The 25949-nt window shown below is 35.5% G+C and overlaps 1 long non-coding RNA gene across 2 annotated transcripts in view; it reads left to right on the top strand.

Moving 5' to 3' along the window:
• LOC149747883 (uncharacterized) overlaps positions 1–25949 on the top strand; it is a 904363-nt gene that overhangs the window by 847917 nt on the left and 30497 nt on the right. For both annotated transcript variants that reach the window (XR_016395104.1, XR_016395105.1), the window contains one exon: positions 48–25949. This exon is cut by the window's right edge and continues 30497 nt beyond it. This is a non-coding gene — a long non-coding RNA (uncharacterized LOC149747883). The remainder of the gene's footprint in view (positions 1–47) is intronic.

Below are 25949 nucleotides of genomic sequence, written 5' to 3'. Positions count from 1 at the left end.
CAATAATTTATAGAAAGTGAGAATAGCAGTTGGCTTATTTTTTTCAGGAAACTTTTCTGAAGACAACAGAACTGGAAAACTAAATTGAACAATCTTACCACCCTCAAAGGACATTTCTTAGGAGCAGAAGCCCAGACATGTAAGTTTTTCCTTGGTAATCTTGTTAATAATAACTCTTAACCACTGGCGACAAGGGGACTTTTCCGTTCAGTACCATCAAAGGCAGTTGAAATTAAGGACACTGAAAATGAAGGAGTTGGGTTGGGTGGAGGGCAGCCACTAATATAATCTAATTCATATTTAACCAGACAGTGATAAAAAAAAACTTGCTTTCCTATTCATATAAATTGGATAGTTCATATAGGCTTTTTTTCTATTATAGGTTGGATTTGTAAAGAGTTAGTTTCTGTTACTTCTCCTGGTTACTGTGACTCTGCAGAATGAAAATAGAAATTCCGAAGGCTTGTGGCATGTGTTTGCATGCCTGAGTGTGTCACATGGGTGAAGAGGGAGAGAGAGAGAGAGAGAGAAGCTTGTGAGCTGGTAGATGGAGCCAGTGTTCTCCAAGATGAAGTCTTTTAGGGGAGCCTTCTTGGACTTAGATTATTCCAAGCACAGCCTTCATTTCACTCTGATATCTTTTAATGTTGGGCTTTTTCTGTGCCAGTAGCATTCTTGAAAGCTATAAACACAAGAGAGAAGAACTGTTTATTGGTCAGGCCAAATGGGTTTTGTTTGTGGATGTTCTATGCACTGTGGAGGAAACAAAAAGGCTGTGAGGCCAGAGGTGCTGAGAACTGAGGTGCCAAGAACACCAGAGCGCATAGGGCAACTAGGGATGGGCTAGAACACAAAGGAGTTTATAATCAAGCCAGGTGAACTCTAAAACTTCATTCGTTGGGGAGGCTGGAGATTGGACTTAAGTTCGACTTCAATTTTTCCAGACATGCGGGGCTCCTTTGGGCAAGTTTAATCCACGTGGACCTCAGTTTATTCTTCCGTGTAATGAGGGATATCTTCTAGTCAGGGATAAAAAAATATATGCATGAAGCTGAGTCTTCCCTGTTTCTCCACCCATGTGGCCGGTAAGCTAGGATGGTCACACCTTTTCCTGCAGAACCCAGAGAGTGCTTAGAAGCCTTCTCAACATGATTTGCAAGAAGTAACTATAAGTTGATTGGAGCTAGTGTGTGAAGTGAAACCAATTCACCATTCAGGGCCTGATTGATCTTTGACATCTGAATTTATGAATCCAAAATATGTTGTACATGATCTGTGTCACACGTTTGGCATAAAAATAAACAGAAAAACAATGTCTTAAATTACAGCCCTTTATGGGCCACAAACTGCTTTAGGTTAAACCTATTCTAAAACAACTGGTTTCTCAATTTTCAGTACACATCAAAATCACCTGGAAAGATTTTTGAAAATAGCAATGCCCGTTTTATCCTCAGAGATTCTGATTCTGTTTTCCTGGGGGTGGGTCCCGAGTATCACTTTTTTTTAAGCACCTCTAACAAATCTAATGTGAAGACAGGGTTGCTAACCATTGAGCTGGAGGAAACAAAACAGTGGCACTGAACACTACTCCTCTCAGATAAGCATGAGTAACAGAGAGAGAGAGAAACACCTGTGCAGTCTGCTGCAGTATGTCTCCATGTACGAGGCAAGGATTTTATTTGGCTGTGAAGATTAAGCTGGGTCTGAATACATGTTGAGGAGAAGGGAGAGAAAATTTCAGGTTGGAGAAGCAGAATAGACAAAAAGCACAGAAGTGAAAAGCATGTCATGAGTGAAGAAGACACAAAGGCTATTTGATGTTGGGGGAGGGCTGTGAGAAATTAGATTGGCTAAGTGTATAAAGCTATTGAAATTGACTAGCATTTATCATTTAAGTTTCATAAAACTGTTCTATACACCTGCACTGGAAGCGTTACAAAAGCCTTCAGTCTCCGTTTTAGTGACTGAATAAATAGCCAATTTTCTCCTTTTAGAAACAAACTAACTCATGCTTTTAACCTGACCGATGAAGTAAAGTAGGCCTTCATCTGGTAGGAAATGCTGGTGACTGGAGTCTGTCTGCTCATTCTTGTTTAGACCCCCAGAAGAAGTGTAACCTCTTTCTGAAAATCTTATAAAAACAGTGTAAGAATTCCACAACCAGTGGAAAATAATTTAACTTAGCATTAACGTTAGAGAAAATCCATACCATAAGGGTTACTTTTTCTCTTTATAACAATCTTGAACTCACTGGGGTAGAAAATGAAATGGTTTTATACATCATCCTGTGACCATAAAGTACCTAACATAGAGCTTTATAGAATCTGGGTATTGAGTATGTCTGAAAATGTAACCAGATTATTATGCTCCTTCTTTTTTGTTTTCCAATTATTGTTCCTTTCCTTGCATTTGAGTTCTTATAGCAGTCTCCCCTAATTAAGGTTTTGCTGTTATTGTTTTCTGTTTTCCCGGCGCAACACATCCACCCGGCAACCCTCTCAAGTCAGGATGCATTTCTAAAGTTGTATGTTTAAGATAAGGGGAGCTCTTAAATAACCTGAGAACAAAATTCACTTAATGTGAGGTAAAGGTTAATAGATGAAAATAGACTGTGGAAAAAAAGAGCTTTACACACAAGTTCTTTGCTATTTAACTTTGAGTTTTGTAGGCAGCTAAAAATAGCCCAGGCACACCTGTGTTATTAAGTGATCCTTTATACTGTAGACATTAGGTTAGACTGTTTTTACTTAAGTGTTGATAGCTAGGCAATTGCTTTAATTTATCTGCTACATTTGAATTATTTCAAGTTAGCATCATTTTTCCATGATTAGCAAAATAATAATTTATGAAATGGAAAGCTCTTCATTGGGCTCTGTCAATGGTAGATCATTATTTCTAATCTTGACCTTCCAGCTTCCACTAACTGGTAAAGAAATAAGAGACTGCATTAGGTGAAATAAGAATAGTAATAATAGCAATAGTAATACTTCAGTGAGGAATCAACACTATACATAATCACAGAGGAAATAGTTCTCAAGCATTTTATTTTCTCCCTTTTATGGATAAGCTTTTCTACAATCTATAAACATTCATAAAAATCTCAATCTCAGTGAGTGCCCTGAACTTTGTATTTTCTAAAAATACATAAATAGAGAGGACTTCAAAATTCTGAGGTATGGATCAGGATAGCCCCAGAGATCTGTTGTCAGCATAAAGGTACATTCCAAAGATGTTTGGTTTGGTTGGAGTTTCATTGTGAATGGAGCCCACTCAGATCAGGAACTCCCCAGTATTACACTGAGCTGAAATTTTTCACTTATCCAGATTTCCTTAAATGATTCATAATCTTACTACCTCATATAATACATTTTTATTTTAGTATGTATTCCCTTCTTGTTTTTAAGTCAGCAAATTCTTTTTCAGCCATATGCAATATATATAAGTATATTACATACACAGTTACACACATATATATATTTCCTTGTATATTTAAGAAAAAATTTTAGCATCATCTCAGTATTGCAATGAATCTTAAAATGTCCAATCCAACTATCCATCTGATACTAGAATATTCTCCTACTACCTACAGGCATCATCTAGGTCAGCCTTGAATATTTTCAGTGATGAATAACTCACCACCATTAGAAATCTTAGGTTAACACTAATATTTGAAATTTCTGCCTTACATTGTACTGTACTTTCTGCTTATGGTTTTTTTCTCTAGTCTTTGACAACATAAAAATTGAATCTAATGTGTCTTGTACATGCTATTTCCTGTAGTAGTTCCTCATATGGCAGAGTTTCCAAATCTATCCTTCATCAAGAAACTTTCCTCAAGAATATTACATAGAGAGGTGTTATATTCCTAGTTACCGAAAGATATATCTACTCATAGATGTAAGTATTAGAGTATGTAAGTAAGTATGCAAGTAAAGCCAAGTATTAGCTTTTGACTTTTTTGGTTGGTTAGTCTCTTTGTTTGTTTGGTTTTGTTCTTATCTCATTCCTGTTGACCTGTTTCAAAGTTTATCATTGCATAAAATCACAAGGTTGCTAGCCAATTGATCAGACACTGTAAATTGTACACTACTATATGTTCACCACAACCATGGTTTATCTTTAAATTTTACAGTAAGTGAATTCCTAATGTGTTCAGGTGTCTAGCTTTAGGGAAGTTTCCTCTATTCCAAACTCATGGGTAAATCCTGAACCCATGTCAATTATGATAATTAGTTTTCCTTACCAGAATTAAGTAATGGATGTGTGACCCAGGTCTAGTCCATGAGATGTGTTGGAAAGTCTGTAAGGTAGGAAGAGAGGCTTCTGAAATACTGTTTTTTTGAAATACTTTTTCCTACAAGTAAAAAGAGACCATATAAAATAATAGTTTCTCTTCCACTGAATATTGTCTTACCTGTCTGTGATGCCTGAGAATATGGCAGCCTTCTTGCAAGCATGAGAAAAATTAGCCAGAGGACAGGCAGACACACACAAGATGACAAAGTAGTTCTTTTTGCTGGTTTTAAAATTTATTGGGGTACAATTTAAATACAGTAAAAATACAGGCATAAAAACTTATGAATTTTAACAAATGTGTATATTCATATAACAACACCACAGTCAAGATATAGTCTCATCATCCCAAAGTGTTCTCTCAAGACACTTTGTAGTCAGTCACCTCCCTACACTCCTGGCCCTTGGTAACCACTAATTTTTTTTTTTTCCTGTCATAGTTTTTCTTTTCAGAGTGTCACATAAACAGAATCATACAGTATATAGCTTCTGACTCTTTTTTCACTTCACATAATGTATGTGAGGTTCATCTACGTTATGACACAAAACAGTAGCTTGTTGTTTTTTTTTACTACTGAGTAGAATTTCATTTTGTGCGTATGCAGCAGGAACATTGATTCTTCGTGGTAGTCAACCACAGAATTAATCAGATTGAAAGCCATCCTACTCTGGGATGTATTGATAGGCAAGACAGTTTTTCCCTTTTAAGCCAACCCATTATAGCTGATATACCAGATTGATCTGTCCTACTATTAATGATGTCAAACAGTGAGTTTAAATGTAAGGTGGTATATTTATTCCAGCTGGACATTTCACTTAAAGTGAGTTCATTCGAAACAAGTTTGCTTAAAATCACTGTCTATAGTCCGTTCACTTAAATTCTATCTTGTTGGATTGAGCACACCACAGTGGCTGTCAAGATATATTTTTGCCCTAATTTTGTCATTTAATATGTGTGCTATTCTGCTGCATTTATGCTGTACAAATTGAGTGAGCCTATCTTATATCAGCTAGTCCAACATAATATAACAAAAGCTATATATATTGAAATCTAGTCTTATTGTCATTTATTATATTTTCCTTTCTCCTTTAGACCATTTATTTACCCTTTCCAATACAGATGACCACATTATTCCAATTGTTTCCAGGTTGTCTCTAAATCATTTTTCTATTTGAAATGTTTGTCCTTAATAATTTAGAGAGAGACTCAATTAATTCTTCTCCCACTGATGTTCATTTATTTCAGTAAAATTTATTAATGATAGCATCTTTCTAGAAAGAGTCATATTACTCCAGAAACACAATAAATAACATTAATTCAGCATCTATTAAGTTGTTTACACTTTACCACATATTAACTTATATCCTCTCATTCTTCACAATTATCATTTCAACTTTACAGATGAGAGAATTAAGCTTAAATCTTGTATCAACCACAGTAACATGTCCTAAATTAAATTTTCTACACCCAAATTTGTAAAATGTCATAAAAAGTAATGTGCAGCAATGTGTTTTCTTTTTGAAATGTGTTTCTTTTGACTGTAAGGGGAGGGTTTCATTTTATTTCATTAATTTCTCAACTTTAAAAAATAAACATGCCAATCTTCTACACCAAAACCCAATGGCTGCATTCAATATAAATATATCCATATGGTTTCTGTATCTGTTTTATATTTTGAAAATTGCTCCAGCTAGAAGAAGTAGTAGCAACAACATAATCTAGCAACATTCTAGCAACATTCTTCAGTATGCTTGTATCTCTTATGGGTCTAGCAACATTCCTCAGTATGCTTGTATCTCTTACAGGTCGCCAGAAATATAATTATATATCTCAATAGATATAATAGGTATATATATGTGCCTGTCATTTGTTTGTCCTCATCTCAAAAAGGGTTAATGGAGGCACCAAATCATATATTAAAAGCACATTGAGAAGGATGAAAGAGAGATTCTTCTGTGGGTACTTTATAAAACTACATTTACAACATGATAAAACTGCCATGAGGTGATTCTCTAAATCATCCTTGAATGTTTGAGCAGTGGCATCAATGCCCTTTCCTAGCAAGTCATAAAGCAGGTTGCCCTGGAGGTTCACTGGTATCCCTGCCCAATGGCCATTTTTTCCCCTAATTTGCTTTTATAGTCAATGAGTGTATTTAGTCATGTCTCCATTAATCATTTCCAGGGGAGCCAGCCAACAAAGGTTATGATGTTCTGTTTTAGGATGTTAGTCCTGGTGTTTGCTTGAATACAAAAATCTCCTAGACAATTAGCCACGGCAATTCCAAAGCTGGTGCATGGAGGCCTTCCTTCAATTTAGGAAAGATCCCTGGGTAGCTACAAGAAAGGCCACCAAGCAGGGGAATGTCCCTGTTTGAGTTATGCTGAGACTAATGTGTAAATGTGTATAATGAATATGCAAGGAAGATTCTTACTTCAAAAAGAAATTACTTCTGCCCCAGGCATCAATACCTTTACAATAATAATGACTGATGCCTCTGCTGCAGCTTTCTTGGCCAGAGCTGCAATAAATGAAGGGAATCCATCAGTAGCGAAGGCTAGCAGCCTACTGTCTTATAACAGATTGTTTGATTTCCCTCAGTCAACTTAAACAAGCATGGCACTCAGGGAAGAAGTATGCATAGTATGTAGAACACTATTTGGGGAGGACTGGGAAATGCATGCTTCGGGAATGTCACTCTGTTTCAAATCCCTGCTCTGTCACTTACATCCATGTAATCTTGGTCAATTCCTTAGTTTCTCAGTGCCAAAACTTCCTTACCTTCTAAGTTAAAAATAGTACCCAGGTCATAAGTTTGTTGAGAAGACTAAATAAAATATTTTGTGTAAAGAGCAAAGAACAGTGTCTTGTATGCTATAGGCTCTTGGTTAATGGTAGCTATCATCATCGTTGTTGAATATGTGGATTACAGTTCTACTTTAGGACATCATATGAAGCTTTTTAGACTTTTTAGGTACCAGCTTCATCAAATCATTTGGACCCGCAAATACTAAAATATCTGAATGTCAAAAAGCTAAGTTAGAATCTTTATGAACTAACTAGAATTTGCCAAAGAAAAGATTTAATCATAAAATGTGTTCTTATACTTAAATGAAAGGTACAGAAATGCTGCTACGCTACTCTGTATGTTATTCAGCATGAATATACAGTTTCTACATTTTTGTTTCAGTTCTTTAAAAAAAAATCTGTTCTCATTTACAAGGTGCTAATTAAGAAACAAAAGAAACAAAGTGAGACCCAGGGTTGAGACTGGTTCTTTATGACATATTTTACTTGAAATCACCACAGAAAGATTCTCTCTACCACATGACTTTTCTACTCCTTTCTATTTCTAGTATTTCTTACATCTCTCTGCCCTTGAACTAAAGAAACATAACCAGCTATTCATATATAATACCAATCATACAATAGGTAATGTGTGTCGAAGACACATGAATGCCCAGCACAGCTGTGGGTGCTTCCTATGTATCATCTCATGAGGCCTTCACAACTCTATGAGGTCTTAGTATTCCCACTTTATAGATGGGAACACTAAGGCACAGAGAATGTAAGGGACTTGTTTCAGATCATATAGCTAATTAGCAAACTGCATGGGATTACAGAGAATGCTCCTCACCACTGTGCCTCACTGCCTCCACAGTGCAGAGTTTGATTATAGTACTGTGTCCCTACCAGTCATAATCATCTATGTGACTTGACTAGGTATCTAACAATAATCTTCCTGGTTATTTTATACAGAATTCCATTTTCTTTCTTAATCTCTTTCTAAATATGCTGTGACAACTGTCATAAATACAAAGTATGAGGGTTATTTGGTCTGATTTCCTTTTTGCCCACAAGGATAGTGGGCAAAACTGATCAGATAATCAGTCAAAAGAAAGAATAGGTCCCTAATATCTAGATTTATGAGACTGTACTATGAAGTAATTGAACCAACTTTTTAACAAACCTCTAAATAAATTCTGTTCTGTTCAGTGGTGTCACAGCTTGGTGAGGATGTGATTAACCCCAGTGATGTCTCCATTACTCTTATGGAATTTCCTTTTGTATCTGAAACACAGTTTTTTGTCTTCTTTTTAATTTTCTTTGTGGTGAACAGTCATGCATTGAACGAAAGGGGGTAATTTTCAAAAGGAGCCAAAATTTATTGAATTAAAAGTATGAAAGAATATTGTAGAAGGTAGTGGCAGGACATATTTAAAGTGATGAAAGAGAAAAACCTACAACCAAGATTACTCTACCCAGCAAGGATCTCATTCAGATTCAATGGCGAAATGTAAAATTTTACAAACAAGCAGCGACTAAGAGAATTCAGCACCACCAAACCAGCTTTAAAACAAATGCTAAAGGAAATTCTCCAGGCAGGAAACACAAGAGAAGGAAAACACCTACAGTAACAAAACAAAAACAATTAAGAAAATGGTAATAGGAACATACATATCGATAACTACCTTAAATGTAAATGTATTAAATGCACCAACCAAAAGAAATAGACTGCCTGAATGGATACAGAAACAAGACCCATATATATGCTGTCTATAAGAGACCCACTTCAGACCTGGGACACATACAGACTGAAAGTGAGGGGATGGAAAAAGATATTCCATGCAAATGGAAATCAAAAGAAAGCTGGAGTAGCAATTCTCATATCAGACAAAATAGACTTTAAAATAAAGACTATTACAAGAGACAAAGAAGGACACTATATAATGATCAAGGGATCAATCCAAGAAGAAGATATAACAATTGTAAATATTTATACACCCAACATAGGTACACCTCAATATATAAGGCAAATGCTAACAGCCATAAAAGGGGAAATCAACAGTAACACAGTCATAGTAGGGGACTTTAACACCCCACTTTCACCAATGGACAGATCATCCAAAATGAAAATAAATAAGGAAACACAAGCTTTAAATGATACATTAAACTAGATGGACTTAATTAATATTTATAGGACATTCCATCCAAAAATAATAGAATACACTTTCTTCTCAAGTGCTCTTGGAACATTCTCCAGGATAGATCATATCTTGGGTCACAAATCAAGCCTTGGTAAATTTAAGAAAATTGAAATCATATCAAGTACCTTTTCTGACCACAACGCTATGAGACTAGATATCAATTACAGGAAAATATCTATAAAAAATACAAAAACATGGAGGCTAAACAATACACTACTAAATAACCAAGAGATCACTGAAGAAATCAAAGCGGAAATCAAAAAATACCTAGAAACAAATGAGAATGAAAACACAATGACCCAAAACCTATGGGATGCAGCAAAAGCAGTTCTAAGATGGAAGTTTATAGCAATACAGTCCTACCTCAAGAAGCAAGAAACACCTCAAATAAACAACCTAACCTTATACCTAAAGCAATTAGAGAAAGAAGAACAAAAAACCCCCAAAGTTAGCAGAAGGAAAGAAATCATAAAGATCAGATCAGAAATAAATGAAAAAGAAATGAAAGAAACAATAGCTAAGATCAATAAAACTAAAAGCTGGTTCTTTGAGAAGATAAACAATATTGATAAACTGCTACCATGCTCATCAAGAAAAAAAGGGAGAAGACTCAAATCAACAGAATTAGAAATGAAAAAGGAGAAGTAACAACTGACACTGCAGAAATACAAAGGATCATGAGAGATTACTACAAGCAACTATATGCCAATAAAATGGACAACCTGTAAGAAATGGACAAATTCTTAGAAATGGGCAACCTTCTGTGAGTAACCCAGGAAGAAATACAAAATATAAACAGACCAATCAGAAGTGCTAAAATTGAAACTGGGATTAAAACTCTGCCAGCAAACAAAATCCCAGGACCAGTTAGATTCACAGGTGAATTCTATCAAACATTTAGAGAAGAGCTAACACCTATCCTTCTCAAACTCTTCCAAAATAGAGCAGAGGGAGGAACACTCCCAAACTCATTCTATGAAGCCACCATCACCCTGATACCAAAACCAGACAAAGATGACACAGAAGAAAACTACAGACCAATATCACTGATGAGCATAGTTGCAAAAATCCTCAACAAAATGCTACCAAACACAATCCAGCAGCACATTAAAAGGATCATACACCATGATCAAGTGGGATTTATCCCAGGAATGCAAGGATTCTTCAATATACACAAATCAATCAATGTGATACACCATATTAACAAATTGAAGGAGAAGAACCATATGATCATCTCAATAGATGCAGAAAATGCTTTTGACAAAATTCAACACCCATTTATCATAAAAACTCTCTAGAAAGTAGTCATAGAGGGAACCTACCTCAACATAATAAAGGCCATATATGACAAACCCACAGCCAGCATCATTCTCAATGGTGAAAAACTGAAACCATTTCCACTAAGATCAGGAACAAGACAAGGTTGCCCACTCTCACCTCTGTTATTGAACATAGTTTTTGAAGTTTTAGCCACAGTAATCAGAAAAGAAAAAGAAATAAAAGGAATCCAAATTGGAAAAGAAGAAGTAAAACTGTCACTGTTTGCAGATGACCTGATACTCTACATAGAGAATCCCAAAGATGCTACCAGAAAACTACTATAGCTAATCAATGAATTTGGTAAAGTAGCAGGATATAAAATTGATGAACAGAAATCTGTTGCATTCCTGTAGACAAATGATGAAAAATCTGAAAGAGAAATTAAGGAAACACACCCGTTTACCGTTGCAACAAAAAGAATAAAATACCTAGGAATAAACTTACCTAAGGAGACAAAAGACCTGTATGCAGAAAACTATAAGACACTGATGAAAGAAATTAAACATGATACAAACAGATGGAGAGATATACCATGCTCTTCGACTGGAAGAATCATCATTGTGAAAATGACTATACTACCCACAGCCATCTATAGATTCAGTGAAATCCCTATCAAACTACCAATGGCATTTTTTACAGAACTATAACAAAAAAATTCACAATTTGTATGGAAACACAAAAGACTCCAAATAGCCAAAGCAATCTTGAGAAAGAAAAACAGAGCTGGAGGAATCAGGCTCCCTGATTTCAGACTATACTACAAAGTTACAGTAATCAAGACAGTATGGTACTGGCACAAAAAGAGAAATATAGATCAATGGAACAGGATAGAAAGCCCAGAGATAAACCCACACACATAGGGTCACCTTATTTTTGATAAAGGGGGCACAAATATACAATGGACAAAAGACAGCCTCTTCAATAAGTGGTGCTGGGAAAACTGGACAGCTACATATAAAAGAATGAAATTAGAACACTCCCTAACACCATACACAAAAATAAACTCAAAATGGATTAAAGACCTAAATGTAAGGCCAGACACTATAAAACTCTGAGAGGAAAACATAGGCAGAACACTCTGACATAAATCACAGCAAGATCCTTTTTGACTCACTTCCTAGAGAAATGGAAATAAAAGCAGAAATAAACAAATGGGACCTAATGAAACTTAAAAGCTTTTGCACAGCAAAGGAAACCATAAACAAGATGAAAAGACAGCCCTCAGAATGGGAGAAAATATTTGTAAATGAAGCAACTGACAAAGGATTAATCTCCAGACTATACAAGCAGCTCATGCAGCTCGATATGAAAAAAACAAACAACCCAATCCACAAATGGGCAGAAGACCTAAATAGACATTTTCCCAAAGAAGATATACAGATTTCCAACAAACACATGAAAGGATGCTCAGCATCACTAATCCTTAGAGAAATGCAAATCAAAAGTACAATGAGGTATCACTTCACACCTGTCAGAATGGCCATCTTCAAAAAATCTACAAACAATGAATGCTGGCGAGGATGTGGAGAAAAGGGGACCCTCTTGTACTGCTGGTGAGAATGTAAATTGATGCAGCCACTATGAAGAACAGTATGGAGGTTCCTTAGAAAACTACAAATAGAACTACCATACGACCCAGCGATCCCACTACTGGGCACATACCCTGAGAAAACCATAATTCAAAAAGAGACATGTACCACAATGTTCATTGCAGCTCTATTTACAATAGCCAGGACATGGAAGCAACCTCGGTGTCCATCGACAGATGAATGGATAAAGAAGATGTGGCACATATATACAATGAAATATTACTCAGGCATAAAAAGAAACGAAATTGAGTTATTTGTAGTGAGGTGGAAGGACCTAGAGACTGTCATACAGAGTGAAGTAATCAGAAAGAGAAAAACAAATACCATATGCTAACACATATATATGGAATCTAAAAAAAAAAAAAATTGGTTCTGAAGAACCTAGGGGCAGGACAGGAATAAAGATGCAGACATAGAGAATGGACTTGAGGATACAGGGAAGGGGAAGGGGAAGCTGGGACGAAGTGAGAGAGTGGTATGGATATATATACACTACCAAATGTTAAATAGATAGCTAGTGGGAAACAGCTGCATAGCACAGGAAGATCAACTCGGTGCTTTGTGTCTACCTAGAGGGGTGGGATAGCGTGGGAGGGAGGCTCAAGAGGGAGGGGATATGGGGATATATGTATATGTATAGCTGATTCACTTTGTTATACAGCAGAAACCATTGTAAAGTAATTATACTCCAATAAAGATGTTAAAAAAATTATTGTAGAGTTATGGCAGAGCAGGGGAGGAAGGAAGGAAGGAAGGGAGGGAGAGAGGGAGGAGAAAGAGAAAGGGGTGGGTGGGGGAAGAGAGAGAGAGAGGAGGGAGGGAAGGAAGGAGAAAGGAATAAAGAAAAACAGAAAGAGTTTCTCTCTGTGGTTATAGTGGATCCAGAATGCAATTCTGAAAAGAAGTCTCATAGATTTTGAGCTCTATTGAATTGTATGCATTGGAATTTATGTGGAACCTCCACAGATGACAGCTATAAAGACAGTATTTTTTTGTTAAACTTTGAGGAAAAATGCTTTTAAATTTTATTATTTTACTTTTTTTTTTTTTTTACAAACACTGAGTCAACAATCCTAAATTTTTGTTTTTTCACAGAGGACAGCCGGATGGCAAAGAAAAAGAGTTTGCTGGAATGTGTAAATCTATTTAAACCTATGCTTGTGTTCCTCTTTACTGATTTTTTAAGTAGCCAAATGCCCTATTTAGCATTCTAGTCCTCCATTTAGGGTTTTAATCCAACTACAACCGTGGAAAGAGAGTAGTTTTAAATAATAATGGAATCTTACTTTTACTATTGAAACTTTACATCATCCAGGAACCAAAACATCTTTTTTGTCAGATAAGGCCCTCCATAAGCCTGCGTTATCCATCACTTCCACTCTAGGTTCAAAAAGCGGAAGGACCCACTTTTCTTTCAAGTAGATTTCTCATCTGTCTCAGCTAAGTCCCCTCCTGAACAGTATTCTTCGCCGTTCTCCCCTTCTCTTTGCAAAAAAACTTTAAAAGATCTCAGGAAAGAGCTCTTTGGATTCTGTTGTTCATGGCAGGATCAGCATCGCTAATTCTTCCTGAGTGTTCTCAAAGTGTGGCTTGTCTCCAAAGCCAGAAGTGCAAAATAATGTGATTTTTGTCATTTCCTTCATGGTCCAATTTAAGGCATTTGGAGGACTTACATTTTATATCATTAAAAGGTCTTTTAAATTTTTGTTATTGAAATAGTCCCTAAAAATTATTTGTATGGTCAGTAATAGATAAATTATGTGGTCAGTTAATGGTTTTATAAACATGTGGTTATGTAACCTCTAAACCCAAAGATCTATCATAAATAAATAAGTCAGAATTCAAATCCTGTGAGAACAAATTACATGCCTCCAGTTTTCCTTAGGAAACAGCTGTACTGAATCAGGTGGATTGATGAAGGCCAACTATACTTGGCCTTGAGAGTTGGACTTAATTAGCATCCACGACTCTCACTAAAATTTATGAGGATAAACCTTCCTTAGACATAATGGTCCCTGCCTTTTTGTTATCTCACGTCATGCTCACTGGCTTCCACAAAGCACTTGAATATGTTCAGGGCCTGTGTGTAGAAACTCGATAGCATCTTATTCCTAAGGATTTTCAGGGTTATATGATGATTTCTCAGATAAATGGAACAACAAATTTCCATGAAACTTATAGATTATTAAATGAGAAATGTTCATGCTAGCTAGAGGTAATGTGCGGAATCAATCTGAGTAAAATGCAGCACTAGAAAATTTTTATGCATTTTTTAACGGACATCTATAGCAGATGCCAGTTGCTAAAGGCTAAGTAGTTTTATTTAGCAGAAATAATAAATAGGGTCAGTCAGTAATATCTGAAATTTGATATGGACCTAAGCCCTGTGTGGTTTACATGGAAAGAACATCTTTGCAGATGGGTTCAAGAAATGCTTAGGGGATCCATATGCTACAATAGTTGTATACTTTCTGCTAATTGTCCCTACCTAAAAATTGCCGGATGGTGCTAAGAAATTGGATAGATCACTTGCTAGTATACGGATGGAAGTAAGAGCAAGTTTTATAGGAACAAGTGGAAGTTATTCACATTATTCAGAAATATTAGTAATATCATTGACTTGATCAGATAATTTAATGTTTAGTCATTAGTATTAAATTAATTTTCTAAGGAAGATTTTCTGAGTTGAGATTTTCTTATTTTTCATTCAAAATGTGAATTTCTTATTTTTTTAATTTTTATTTTAGTATAGCTGATTAACAATGTGTTAGTTTCAGGTGTACAGCAAGGTGATTCAGTTATAATATACATGTATCTATTCTTTTTCAAATTCTTCCCCTATTTCGGTTATTACAGAATATTGAGCAGAGTTTCCTGTGCTATACAGTAGGTCCTTGTTAGTTATCTGTTTTAAATATGATAGTGTGTATATGTCAGTCCCAAACTCCCAATTCATCCCTCAGCCCCACCTTTCCCCTTTGGTAACCATAAGTTTGTTTTCTAAGTCTGTGAGTCTCTTTCTGCTTTGTAAATAAGTTCATTTGTATCATGTTTTTTAGATTCCACATATAAGCAATATCATATGATATTTGTCTTTCTCTCTCTGACTTACTTCACTCAGTATGACAGTCTCTAGGTCCATCCACGTTGCTGCAAAATGCGTTATTTTGTTTTTGTCTATGGCTGAGTAATATTTCCTTGTATATATGTACCACATCTTCTTTATCCATTCATCTGTTGATGGACATTTAGGTTGCTTCCATGTCTTGGCTATTGTAAACAGTGCTGCAATGAACAATGGGATGCATGTATCCTTTTGAACCATGGTTTTCTCCAGATATATGCCCAGGAGGGGGATTGCTGGATTTGAGAGGAAGTAACAAAAAGAATAACTTAAACCATACCAAACAGGTCAACATTTAATAAGTAAATTGAAACTTACTTAATATACTTATGCATTGGGACCACTTTTGACTCCTATTTAAAATGAATAAATGAATGAATGGGTATTTAACAAAGCCAATTAGTTAATTAGTAGCCTTTACCAGTATTTTTCCAGCAAGCACCTTGCAAATTCCCTATCTCAGAGCAGAAATCTAAATGTTCTTACTCTGAGAAATAAAACTTCATCTGTGGATGTTTGATTGGGAGCTCAAAATTTTGACATTTATGAATAAGATTATCCATAAGAATATATCTCATTCTGACTAGTTCTGAACACAGCTGTTTGGTAAAATTGTATTACAAAAAAACATAGAAAAATTTGAAAATATAATTAAATGAAAAATATTCATAACCACCAAGGCCTAACTGCTTTTAATATTTTGGTATATAGTCACTCAGGCATTTTGTTGTGCACATATGGTTGCATATGTAAGTATATATGCATTATAATATATAAATTATAAATCCTTAAAAATAATAGGTAATTAAATATATAATACAAAATATGACATAATAAAGCTTTCTCAAATGAAAACAATTATAATTCTATAATTCTTGCCATTTTTCATTTTACCTTCTGATCTGCATTCATATTTCTACTTAATTGTAATCATAAAATTCATACTTGCATAACTACTTTGATAAGAAAATTATAACTACTTTTATTGCTTTCGGGCAATTCTTTTAACACACATTCCTCTCAAATTCATCCAAGAAGTGAAAAACCATGACATTTACATCAGAAGTGTTTTAGCCTTTTTGGGTGACAACTCAGTAGACTTATTTTAAAAAGCAATGACATAAAAAATTCCAAACATCTTATTTCCATATGGGAAGCAGCTGTTCTTTTTCATATTGGTCAAAGGAGATTTTTGTGTTCTCTGCTCTGTCTGGCCTGCTGGGGCCCTGATCACTGAAATCGCCCTCCTGCTCTGATGCATCCTTGAGAGTTGGTGATGATACAGATAAGTTTATTGGAATTTATTCTGTGACAACACTGTGCTGTGCATTTTACAGTCATTACCTCATTTATTTCTCCAACTGCCATTTTAAAGATGAAGGAACTCAGGCTTAGAAAGGCCACCTATCTTGCCCAGGGTCATGCAAATAATAAGTGGCAGGGCCAGGATTTTCACCTGCTTGTTGCCAGAGCCCTTGACCACTAGCACAGTGTTATCCTTCATGCCTCTGTGTAGCTACATTCCACTGTTGATTGGGAGATTAATAATCAGATGTCTTATGCTGAAACCTTTCAAATCCTATCCGTTGTCTTCACATCTTGGAGTAAATACTTCTGGCTTTTAGAAGAGCCTAGCTTTGGAAAATCTACTGTTCTACTCTTGGGAAAGCTCCTGACACACTGTTCCTTTTCTAGCAATTTCTCCTCATTTCTTGGCTCAGTACCTTGAATTAATGCAGTGCCAATCATTACCTATTTCTACGTTATTTCTCTCCCTTAGACCTGTAAGCTTTATGCCTCCCCCCAAAATCAACCTGCATGTAGTTCTCTTATCTTCAGTTTCTTATCCATTTGAGATATTTGAGGGATCCCTTGTAATTTTCAAAACAATTTAATTCCTCAAAAATCTTCCATATTGTTTTCCAGTTGTTCAGGTCAGAATTTTTGGAGTCAACCCTGAATCCTCTTTTTCTCTCTTATCCTGCACCCAAACCATTGGCACACCTTACAGGTTCTACTTTCAATATATCTTCAAGACACAGTAGTTTAAGATAAAACCACTTCTTACGTTTTTTCATTGCTACGACCCTGCTCCAAGCCCCTATCATCCTTCTCCTTCTATCCTTGCCTCCGTATTGTATTATTTACACAGAGACTAGAGGGATCCTATAGAAACTTCTGTCAAATTGGGTCACTCTTCTGCTCAAAGTTCACTAATGAATGACTTCCTGTCTCAGAGCAAAAGCCAGATGCCTGCACGGCCCTCCATGCTCTTATCCCTACTCCCACACTGTCCTACCAATATCCCTACTTGTCTAATTAAACTGGCCACCTGCACTTTCTCAAATAAGCCAAACATCTTTATACTTCATAGGCTTTGCACTTGTTTTTCTCTCGGTCAGGGACATTTTTCTGGCCAATAGACACACGGCTTGATTCTCCATCTTATTTCACATCTTCCCTTAGAAGTCACTTTTTCAGAGTCCATTCCTGGTCCCCTTATATAAAATAGTAACTCCCAACCTCAATGTGCCCTACTCTTCCTTTCCCTGTTTTAGTTCCCACCATAGCAGTTGATCAAAACCTGACCTGTGACACATTTATTTCTTCAATTGCATATTGTAGTCCTATTAGAATGTAATCTTCATGAGGGCATGGAGTCTGCTGTGTTTACTGATACACTGTCAGCCTAGAAGAGCACCCACCACACAGCAAATATTTGTTGTATACATGAATGGAATTCACCTCACTTTTGAGGGATCATCGTTTTAGTATGGTGCTCATTACTTTGGAAGTAGGGTGCCCAATAATGCAAGTCACTTTAATAATAATACTTAAAGTGTTTCTAGAATATTTTAGTAATTCATGTGATATATTGACAATTGAACCCAGAAATGAATTTATCATCAAGTTATGAAGTTTAAGTAATCAAATAGTTATCTAAACAAAAGTAGACAAATCAATTTTTTGACGATGTATGTTTATACATAGCACTTGTCTTTGTCTGGTCCAATATCTCACTATCAACATTCCATACCTGGGCTCTGTGCCATTTTACAAGATAGAGAATGTTCGGAAGTGGAATAATGCTGTTTTGGCTGAACTGTCCCTATTTCTAAGGCTTTTTCTCCATTCTACCCTTACCTCTCTGTTGGAATACTATGATAGTTTTTAAAGCTGTGATCATAGGGCAAAATTTGCACTTCCCAAATTGGGTCAAAATCTATTTGTTCCTTCATGTAACATTTTCTCTTTTCTCCTAAGAAACATTTAACGAAAGCTGTCAGGCAGAACAATGAGAGGAAAGTAAAATCTCAACCAAAAAAATTATGGCTATTTTCACAAATCGAAAACTTATTAGAATTAAACATTCACTAGCCAAACTGGCCTCGAATGGTAATCTGAATACTATCCAATTTCATTTAGAAAATGAACCTAAGATCAAATGGTTCTTTAAAAAAAAAATCCACATAAAAGATGACTTAAAACAAATACTGATAAATATACAAAGAAAGGAGGAGACATGGGCTAATTTAGGAAAAGATTTTTTTTTTTTCTTTTTGGTGGTTTATTATGACCGGGGCTGAACCCACCTATTTACAGTTTTCAGGGAAAGAAAATATTTTTTCTGACCACAGCTGAAGAGAGACCCTGACAGAGCTTTCCTGCTCCCCATCTCCCATGTCATCAGTGTTTTCTGGGAGAGGAATCTGAGGTGGTTTTCCAGCTAAGTGGTTACAGCTGTTTCCACGGCATCAGTCAGATGGAGTTTCTGCTCTTGTTGACTTTGGCTGAAGTCTTCCCCATGAGCCCAACAGCATAAGAGCATTTGCTCTGAGGCCTGGGGCTCTGGACAAACATTCCAGTTTCTGAGTTCTTAACATTAACATTTGATAAATTCTTCTCTTAATTTCTCCTGGAGAAAAGTCAAAGACACTGGAGAGTTCCCTTTGCCCTGTGACAACCATGGTATTTCCCCCACACGTAACCCTTTTCCTTCTTTATATATAGCTGAAAACCTGAAAAACATAATCATGTGTGCAAACTATGCCAATCTATGAAAAAAATGCATTCTTTTAAATACGTTTCAACATATTTTTGACAGTTTTCTGAAACACCAGACTCCTTTGAAGACTTTAAAAATAAAAGAGAAAAATAAAAGAGAAAAATAGGCTTTAAAGCAAATGTTGAAATGCTGGTGTCAAAAGGTGCTATGAGAAAATTTGAAGTGTAGTTACAGAGTTAATTAGGGGGGTCAGCTGTCATAACTGCATGAGGTAGGATAGCACTTCTTAAAGTTATTTTGATAACCTTTAGAAAATAGTAAGTCTAATGCTTACTTTTGGTTAAAATAGTTTTTATGTGGATCCTCACATTAATCATGAGAGGCAAAACTAAGGTTTGATTCTTCAACACCTGAAGTATTGAACATAGAAGGTTATAACAAAATGACATTAGGAAATGATCCATTTTTGTTAACTGGCCAGCATGAAATGGATGAAATCTGCCTCCATTTGGGATAGCAGTAGAGGAACCCAGCTTTGGTTTCTACTCAAGGATTCCAGTTGTAAATAAGAGAGCACACCCTGAAAAAAGGTTATAAAAATGATAACTTGGATACCAAAAGTGACCTTAGAATCTTTTGCCAGGCAAGTTCTGAAAGTATACTTTAAAAAATTATTTGACTAAATTTGCCAGTATAGTCAAAGTAGGTATTAAAGTGATATTAAATGACATTTCAAAGTTCTATCAAGTCCACTACTGTGATATTTATGTAAGGTTACACTAAGATACAAAATGGCTACATGCATTTATTTTACACACACACACACACACACACACACACACACATAAATTTTATATATCACTATAGTATTGTATATGTTCCCATATGTATAATTTAGAAAATAAACTCTAACAGAGCATAGTCCTTGATTCTTATACTGATTCATTATATAATGAATTTATATAATGAATTCATTATATAAAGCTCATAACAAATAATCTGGAATCTAAGGCTATATTACCTATGTTATTTGCAACATTATTCTAAGGGTAAATGAATAAAATGTACATTGTTCGTATGTTTGTAGATATATATATATCCCCACCTATTTTAGGAAAACTTAAAACCTTGTAAGAAAAAAAATCTTAACTTTGACAGTATAGGGTGATGCCTAAGAGTGTGGTCTTTGGAGACAAGTTGCCTGGGTTTAAGTCCCGTTCAGTCCCTTGTTAGCTGTTTGGCCTTAGGCCAGTTATTTATCTTCTATGCCTCAGTTTTCTCATTTGTAAAGTGAGAATAATATCGGCATTTAGTCCATATACTCATAATGTTACTGAGTCCAAACTTGTACTGCTCACCACATGACAGGCCAATAAATTAAGGGATGAGGTGCCAGAGCAAGGAATAGCAACCTTATTTGGAAAGCCAGCAGACCAAGAAGATGGTGGTCTAGTGTCCCAAAGAACCATCTTACCTGAATTAGAATTCAGGCCTATTTTGTACTAAAAGGGAAGAGGGGGTTATGGCTTGTTATTGCAAACTTCTTGGTGCAGGAATCCTTTGGTCTTGTAACTGTCCATGCAGGTCTGGTCACAATGCTCCTATAAAACTCCAACAAGACAGCTGTTATTTTCTGCAACTTTTTTTTTTTTTATACCTTTAATGGTCATGCCTGGGAGGTAGAACCTTGAGAATGGGCTATCATGTATATTTCAAGCTAGAGGCACCATTCTTTTACAGAGGTGCAGAGCCAGCATGACAAAGGACAGGAAGAGAGCACAAAGTTTAGCACAATATGGAGTCAGGTTTGTTCCTCTCTGTTACAATAAGAATTAAATACATATTCTATTTAAAGTGCTTACAAAGCACTAGCCATATAACCCATTCTCAATTTTAAAAATTCATTATCTTTGTTCTTTTTCTATTTTAATGCAACTCACCTCCTAATGAAAAGATATCCTCTGTAACATGGTGCCTGTGGTCAAATAATATAAGCTTGAATATTTAAGTAAGGATGCTTTCTGGAAGAGCCCAGGGCTTTGCTGTATATCTCTAAGGGATAGAAGTTTCATTTTTCAATTTATGCAAAATATGACTTCCTGAATCTTCTAGATGCCTAGATCAACTCCAATCATTTCTACACCTTCCCTGTTACAACCTTCAAACCCTTAAAGCTTTCTTTAATCCCACTCCTAACCCCTATCTGTAATTACTCCCACCCTGGCCAAACACACTGCATGCACTCAGATATTTCTTCTATTTTATGATTTCATTAGTCTCTTCCCATCTTAGTGAGAGGTTTGAAAACTCTTAGTTTTTCAGCCTTTGAGCCTATCAGGTATTTTACCTTTCCGAACTTAGACACATACTTATATTGATACCGTGTAAACATTTTGGCTATATTGTTTTTGGTCAAGTAAAACCCCTTGATCTCTTTCATATAAATTTTTGTAAATCAGCTTCCTATAATTCTTTCTTTATTGTGTTGCTCTAGGACTCTTTATTATATTGGCTCTTTATTATATTGGCTCTAGGACTTCTGTTTTTAACAATAACAGAGTGGCTTCTATCAAACCATCCCACTACAAGAAAACCTATAAAAGCTGGATAAAAAACAACAAAAACAAGGACACAAGTATCCCATGTGGTTGCAGACATTAGCAAACAAAACAGCCATGATGTGAGGGGTCAACATCCCTAAGAGAAGGAAAATTCACAGGAGCAATCACCACTTCTTTCTCTCTATGAAGGTAACAATCTGGAGCTTTTAGCAGTTGTAGAAACAAATACTGTGCTCAAGAGCTACCAAAAAGGCAAATCCCAGAATCAAGGAAAGCACAGAGACTTGAGTCTCATAAATGGTATGTCTTTTCCCCTTCAAAATACTTGCCAAAACCAAAGCTTCCAAGGATTGAGAAGGGAAGATCCAAGTGGAAAGTGACTACTGAGACGAGCAGAGTTTTTGGCATTCTCTGAGACAGTACAAGGAGATGGGGAAGGCAGAGCAACTCTTTACAGCCTGGAGAAACTGAACGTCTGTCTACCTTCTCTTTTTGACCTTTTCTGATGTGGTTGGTCCTGAGGCCCCAGTTTTTTCTGTGCTGTTTGGCCGAGTAGAGAGGTTGTCATCTAAAAATTCCGTCTTGTTAGGTTGTCTCCTTTCTTGTCCTTTAGATAAAGGGAGCAGACTTTTATTGGGGCTTTTTTAGGTCTACTTCACTTGATGTTTCCAGCTGCATGTCTAGGATATATGAGGCAAGTTTCCCAGCAAGTCTGCCTTTTTCTCTCCAGCTTTCTGGGTCCAACTAATTAATTAATTATATCATGTCCAGAGTTTCCAGTTGTACCTAGTAGGAGGAACAGGGAAAAGTATACCTACTTTATTTTCCTGGAAGCATGAGTTCCCTCTTAGTTTTCTTTTACATAAAAATGCCTTTATGTAGCCTTCATTCTTGAGGGATAGCTTTGGTGGAATAGCAAAGTATTCTGAGTTGGTAGATTTTTTTTTCCCCTTCAGCATTTTAAAGATGTTCTATGTTCTTCTGAGTTCATAGTTTTTGATAAGACACTAGCCATCACTTTCCACTGTTTATAATGTGTCATTTTTCTGTGGCTGCCTTTTAAAATTTAATCTTTACCATTGATTTTTAGCAGTTTTATGGTGACATGCTCAGGTGTGTTTTTTTATTTATTTATCCCATTTGGAATTTTTTGAACTTCTTGAATTTCTAGACTTATTAGTTTGTAGTTCTGGAAATTTTTGGCCATTTTCAAAAATCATCTTTACCCCTTTCTCCTTCTTTCTTGCTGAGATTCCAATTAAATATGTACTAAACCATTTATAATTGTCCCATACATCCCTGAAACTTTGCATTTTTTCAATCACTTTTTCTCACTCAGGTGGATAATTTTTATGATCTATCTTCAAGGGAATTAATTTTTCTTTTGTAATCTTTCTTATGCTATGAAGCACACCCGGTTGATATTTTATTTTATATATTGTATTTTCAGTTATAAATTTTTCATTTTAAAAATTTCCATTTATATTTTGAGGTTTCCTCCATCTTTATTCATTATAAACATATTTGTCTTTGTGTCCCTGACTATAGTTAAAATAGCTGTTTTTATTTTTTTAATACCTGCTTTTAAATCTTTGCTAATTTCACTGTGTTGTCTCAAAATTCTTTTCTATTTATCTTTTTCTATTGTTCTTTTCTATTTCTCTTTTCTTTTCCATGAGAATTTGTCACATTTTCCTGGTACTTCATTTGTTGAGAAATCATGAATGCTGTGTTGCGGAGCCTCTGGATTTTGTTTTATTCCTCTGAAGAGTGCTTCTGTTTTTGTTTTTGTAAGAGCAGGCAATTAACTTGATTAGACTCAAACTTCAACTTCTGTTTCCTGGCAGCAGTTTAAATCTCAATTTAGTTCTTTTATTCCCTTATCTGGCTTGTGTGTGTCTTTTCTGCATGTGTGTTTCAGAGGTAAGACAAATATTTGACAGATTCTTACACAGAAACTGGATCTTCCCCTCTCTCTGTTTCTTCTCCCCAAAATTCCTTCCTTACTTCATGTAAGCTGTAGTAGCCCTGAATTCTGTCCTCTGCTTTTTCAGAGAAACTGCTGGTGTCTCTTTTGAGTTTTAACTGCCCCTTATAGAGCTACCTTTGTTCTTCCCTAAAAGCCATATAAATGGATAATTTACCTATGCCATAACTTCTTTCAAGTATTCACTCCAAAAATCTCTCTCTTATTTTTCTCACTGTCCACTGCTTCTATAGTTTTTTAAAGTTACTACTGTGTTCATAGTTGTTATCTACAGTATGGTTGGGTCCAATAGAATCTTACTTCATCATGCAAAAGCAGAACTACATCAATTATATTGGAGTGTTTGTGAATCAGAAGGCTCCCAAAGATAAAATTTTGAAAAGTACTATATAAAATCGTCTTTATCTCTAAATTATTTCTAAATAAAATTGCTATATAAGAATATTAGCTACCAACTGGAAGAAAATATTTGCAAACAAAAATAACAGTATAAAAATAGTTCATCAAGACTTCCAAATTAATAAGGAAAAAAACAAATAAATCAACAGGAAAAAAGGATATCAAGGGGAAAATCAGATATGGAAACCCAAAGGACAATAAGTATATGCATAAAAATTCTTAAATTCTCTAGTAAGCAAATAAATGAAAATTAAAATGTTGTCACTTCCCATGTATTAACTGAGCAAAACATAAAAAGCCTGACAATACTGGATTTTGGTGAAAATGTGGAGTAACAGGAATTTTTATGCATTACTGTTGGGAAAAAAATTTGGCATGAGTACACTGGAGATATTTTGTAAAAATTAGTAAAGAGATAAGCCTAAACTATGAACAATAATCCCACTTCTAGATATGTACTCTAAAGAAATCCTCAACCATAAGGACACCTTTACAAGGATTTTATTGCAGCAAAACTTTGGAAAGAATATAAATATTAATTAATATGGTGTTATGGACTAAATTGTATCTCCTCAAAATTATATGTCAAAGTCCTAACTCCCAGGACCTCAGAATATGACTGTATTTGAAAGAGTGTCTTTAAAGAAATAATTACGTTAAAATGAGGTCATTTGAGGGGACTCTAATCCAAAATGACTGGTCCTTATGAGAAAAGGAAATTTGAACACAGAGAGTTACAGAGGGAAGACACAGGGAAAAGATAGCTGTAAATAAGTCAATGAAGGAGACTTTCAAAGAAACCAACTTTGCTGACACCTTGATCTCAGATGTCTAGCCTCCAGAGCTGTGAGAAAATAAATGTCTGTTGTTTAAGCCAGGGAACCAGACTGCACAGCAGGATGTGAGTGGTGGGCAAGTGAGTGAAGCTTCATCTGCCCCTCCCCATCGCTCGCATTACCACCTGAACCATCCTCCCTACCCCCGCTCCATGGAAAAATTGTCTTCCACGAAACTGGTCCCTGGTGCCAAAAAGGTTGGGGACCACTGGTTTAAGCCACCCTGTTGTGATACTTTGTTATAACTAAGACATAGGATACGTTAATGATATATTGTTGTATACTTAAGTTATTACTATATAGCAATCATAATGAATGGATTAATGCTAAATGCATTTATGTGCATAAATCATTTTGAGGGAAATAACTTGCAAAATGATACATATATGGAATGATTTATAAAGTATTAAATACACAAAAATCTGCTTCATGTTTTATATATGCATACCATGTAGTTAAAGAATAAAGACTTTGATAGAAAGATTAAACAGCCACTTCAGAGATCTTATCTCTGGGGAGAGAAAATGAAATTGGGGTGATGAATATAGAAACCTTCAAGTGTACTTGTGAGGGAGAGGGAGGAAGTAAGCTGAAGCAAATATGCAAAATACTAACATTTCCTTGATGTACGTGATAAGCACATGGATTTTATTTTAATAACATTCTTTAAACTATGTTTAAATATATATAATGGATTAAAAAGAGAGATGGATCATAATTATCATATGCTGCCTCATTTTATGTTGTTAGTTGTTAATTACTCAGTTGTTAGTTATTCCTGAGTCTTTCTGTGGCAATTTTCATTCTAAAATTATTTCTTGGGAATTTCTTTTACAATAGGATTT

Source organism: Delphinapterus leucas, chromosome 12, assembly GCF_059928025.1.
Source record: "Delphinapterus leucas isolate spDelLeu-1000000601 "Yukka" chromosome 12, BTC_Dleu_Yukka2, whole genome shotgun sequence".
Taxonomy (NCBI): Eukaryota; Metazoa; Chordata; class Mammalia; order Artiodactyla; family Monodontidae; genus Delphinapterus; species Delphinapterus leucas.
The sequence above is the reverse complement of the archived record's forward strand: the minus strand, read 5'-3'. Positions and strand labels throughout refer to the sequence as shown.